Genomic DNA, 3,779 nt, shown 5'->3' on the forward strand with positions numbered 1-3,779 from the left:
GTGACACTCCTGGGCATACTTCAGGTTCTCTGAATTGTCCAGTAAGAAAATCTATTCTTAAAAAGAAAGAAACTAGAAAAGAAGAGATGATGGCTAAAGACTTAGCCAGATCACAAAGACTCAGTACAATACGTGAAAACGTATCGTATGCTGCAGTCTTGGGCGCTCGTCCAACAACAACAAATATTGGTAGAAGACCTACTTCTATTAAAACACCAGGTCCTCAAGCGGGGTCTACTTTGTTTGAGGCCTGTAGTAAAAAATATGGTGACAATTTTCTTGAAACTATTGTAATACTTCGGCAATTTGCCCCTAAATTCCACTAAATATTTAGGGAAAAAGGAGAAGAAGAGGCATTTAGAGCTCTTCAATATGAAATATTAAGACTTTAAATAACTAATCTAAAATAACTTATCCTAATCCCATAATACTTGGCCAATTAGAAATATTGTATATATGTAAATAGTAGTATTAGGTTTAGTTTTAGGTAGCTTCTAAGTAGTTTTTAGTTTATAAAACATACATCTAGCCCTGTTTTGAATTATTCTTTTTTTGGGGGCAATATTAATTAAATTTTTTATAAAAAGAAGAAGAATGATATATTGTAATTAAATTCCAATATCTTTGTAAAAAATTTTGTACGCCTGATAATCTTAGGCAATATCTAATATAGATTAAAAGATCTTAAAATTAAGACATGCTTTTGTATGTAAATAATTTTTGAATAATAAAATTGGCCTTTGGCAAAAACTGAAAAAAATAGCACTCACAAACAGGCATATGAAGCAAAACAAACTATGCTTCTTTGCCAACGACCATACCACGCTGAGTACATCGGTTCTCGTCCGATCACCGAAATTAAGCAGCGTCGGGCGCGGTTAGTACTTAGATGGGGGACCGCTTGGGAACACCGCGTGTTGTTGGCATCATCCAACTTTTTTATTATTTTTTATATTAAAAAATATTTTTTTAAGGTTGTCCAATACATTTGTTTAGGTTTTACTTCAAAAATTAAGAAAATACAAGCATTTTCACCTTTATTTTGGGAAAAAATTATACTCCAAAAACGTATGAAAATGCCATTTATTTTTATTTAATTTGAAAAATAAATGAAAAATATGTAATTTCTATTGACATTTTATGCAAGTTAATGAAAAATAGTTAAAATTTTGTTTTCAAGTTTCCTTTAATTATAAAAGGAATATTCTTGCTTAATCAAAACTAACAAACGATTGCTTGCTTATTGGTTTGTGTGTGTGTTCACTATATAAACGACTTTGTTTTAAATAGCACTCACATTCGTTCTTGTGCATTCGTGAAGTGATAAGTGAATTTAAAAAAGTGAAAAGTGACTGGTCGTGGTAAAAAAATACCAATTAATAAGAGATTTTTCATCGTTTCAACTATTGGAGATAAAAATTTTGATCAAACGTGTGCAACAGCAGAAATTTTTTCAATTTTCAATTCAATTCAATTTATTTAGGATTCAATTCATAAACAGTATAAAAAATAACTTACGTCTAACAATTGCTCTTAAACTACTTAGCATTATTATTTATCTAAGTCTATCTAAATGATACGTACATATGTTGCATCATGTATGCAACAAATCCTTAATACTAAAGAAATATTTCTTTAATTTAATTATAATAATTTGTACAAAATATTTTTCTCCCAAAAAAAGAATCTTAAAAAAAGGAGTCTCTGACATTTTCTTATTTTAATTTTAATTTTGTTTGTGTTTTTTTTATTTTTTTCCCTTAAAAACTACTTAAAACTACTACTAAAGCTAACTATATACATATTTACAGGTGGAGTCTTCATCAGCTATTGTGCTGTCTGGTAGACCGTATTATATAGGTCGAAGGTTTTATATCGACGGTGATAAAACAACAGGTCTTCGCCGTTGAATAGCAGACCTTCTCTGTGGAGGGTATTGAGACAGTTCGGGGAGTGGTAGTTTGCATCCACGAGCTCGTTAATATTATTGAAGTTGTCTTCGAGACTTTAAAACCAGCTCATTTTCGCAAAAGGTTGCTTTTTGCAAAAATTTGAGAGCTCCCTCCATTAAGAAGACGTCAATTCTTCTGAAGGGGGTGTCCTTATACACTTGGGAGTTGGGTGGTAGCCTCCAAATCCCGTCGTCACCCAGTGTGGGCCTAATGTACAAACATGATCGGAGTATTCCCCTGTCCCATATACGGATTCTCTCCATTTGAGCGGAGGAAATGCTCCACCATACAGGGAAGGCATAGGCTACAATGGGCCTAATAACTTGCCGGTATATCAGGAGTTTTACCTGAGGGGTAAGACCGCCTGATCTGCATATGGCACGTTGATAAGCCCAGAACAGTTTTTTGGCCTTCCCAAGTATGTGGTCCACATGTCTGATGAACTGGAAATTGGGGTGAAAAACCACACCCAAGTATTTCAGCTGTTCAGACACGCAAACCTGTTGTCCTCCAATATGGATAGTTGGCTCGAATCTCCTGGAGCTTGGGAACAACAATTTTTTTACACCTTTAAACACAATGGCCTCACATTTCGAAATGTTTAGTTGCATTTTCCATTTATTAAAATATCTGAAGAGGACCTCTAGATATTGATTCAAACGGGCATTCGTGTTGTTTGCATGAACACCAGATGCAGCGATAAAGATGTCGTCTGCATATATCAAAAGTAGGTCTCCCTGCGGTGGTTGAGGGATATCACAGAGGAATATATTAAATAGGACAGGGCCCAACAGGGATCCCTGGGGGACTCCTGCAAGTATTTCCCTGTCCGACGAATACGCCTCTCCTACTATTATTATAAAATGCCTTGCACTGAGAAAATTGCCTACAAGACGGCAAAGGTTTTGGCTGATGTTCAATCTTTGCATTTTTAGTAATATGGCTTTGTGCCATACACTATCGAATGCCCGTTGAAAATCGAGACTTACTCCGATGGTAATTTGCCTACTGTGTAGCGCTTTAGCTACATGATCGCCCAGGACAGTTAATGCATGGGAAGTTGATAGGCCCCTTCTGAAACCGAACTGGTTATCAGTTAGGCCTTCTCTGTCTTCTAGTTCTAATGAAAGATTTTTCAGAATAAAATATTCTAACAGCTTGCCAAATGCAGAAAGCAGGCTGATTGGCCTGTAACTGTTGCCATCGGTGGGGTCCTTGCCTGGTTTTAAAATCGGAACTGTTTTTGCTGTTTTCCATGCCGTTGGAAAGTAACCCAGGTTTATACAGTGGTTGAAGACTATTGCCAGGTTTGTCCATGTGGATATGTCTGTCTTCCTTAAAACGATCTCGGGGACTCCGTCGTGCCCACTGGACTTGCGATTTGGTCTATGCTTTACTGCAGAACCAATATCCACTGGGGATATAAGTCTGAGTTGTTCAATTCGACCGCCATTGGTAAATTTTGCGAAAAATTAACCAGTGGTGCCCCAGTGTTGTAATCAAATCCAGTGTCATCGGGATGTTGTGGTTCATAATTACCCTGAATGCAATCAGCCAAGAAATTAGCTTTTTGCTCATCAGAGGTAATTATGACATTATCCCTGTTTTTAAGGTCAGGTATGGGGGTACGTTTTATTCCTGCAATAGCTTTAACCTTGCTGTAGACCCTATCATTCACTTTGACATTATTCAGGAAGTTTTCTATATTACGGGCAGACGGCATGAAGGTAGCTCATTTGCAAGAACTCTATTGAGTCTATTTCGGTTGATTTTCCTAAAATTGAAAAGTTGAGAATTTTCCTTGTATTCAGGTAAAATTCCCAGGAC

General features: G+C 36.2%; 1 non-coding gene across 1 annotated transcript; it reads left to right on the top strand.

The window, feature by feature from the left end:
• Positions 1–807: 807 nt before the first annotated feature.
• LOC133333352 (5S ribosomal RNA) lies at positions 808–926 on the top strand. Its single transcript, XR_009754449.1, has one exon. It is a non-coding gene; the product is annotated as a 5S ribosomal RNA (ribosomal RNA).
• The last annotated feature ends 2,853 nt before the right edge of the window (positions 927–3,779 follow it).

This window comes from Musca vetustissima, unplaced genomic scaffold (genome assembly GCF_032173495.1).
Source record: "Musca vetustissima isolate MV318-11 ecotype Yass unplaced genomic scaffold, APGP_CSIRO_Mvet_v1 utg86186, whole genome shotgun sequence".
Taxonomy (NCBI): Eukaryota; Metazoa; Arthropoda; class Insecta; order Diptera; family Muscidae; genus Musca; species Musca vetustissima.